Source organism: Anarrhichthys ocellatus, unplaced genomic scaffold, assembly GCF_004355925.1.
Source record: "Anarrhichthys ocellatus isolate YVR2014 unplaced genomic scaffold, GSC_Weel_1.0 scaffold6, whole genome shotgun sequence".
NCBI lineage: Eukaryota > Metazoa > Chordata > Actinopteri > Perciformes > Anarhichadidae > Anarrhichthys > Anarrhichthys ocellatus.
In genome coordinates, this window is record NW_022280036.1 from 2,895,594 (window position 1) to 2,896,037 (window position 444).

Genomic DNA, 444 nt, shown 5'->3' on the forward strand with positions numbered 1-444 from the left:
CCCCCCCCCCCCCCCCCCCCCCCTCAAAAAAAGAAAGTAGAATTCCTTACCTTCTTTCAAGTGAACTGTTTCGAGTGTTTTCCCCTCTTCTCCTCGCCTTAAAAGAACTCCAGGATAAATGAGTGTTGCCTCCCGTGTGCGTCCTGAGCGTCAGTCACCGCTTAAGAGAAGTAATGAGTGATAAAAATGACGCTCATCTATCTGCACTGTAACCTTGTGGCGTATTTAATGTAAATAAGCCCCGTTGTGTTGCCAATCCCCATGCATACAAACGCAAAAAAACGCTCCACAGGGACACCCCCCCCCCCCCTCTTTCTTTCTCTCTCTCTCAATGTATTGACGATTTATTCTTACTGCCTGGGAGCGCAATAGGGAATGAGCATAATTATTTGAAAATATGATACATCAATAACGCGACTAGTCCAATTTGTGAATGAGTGCATT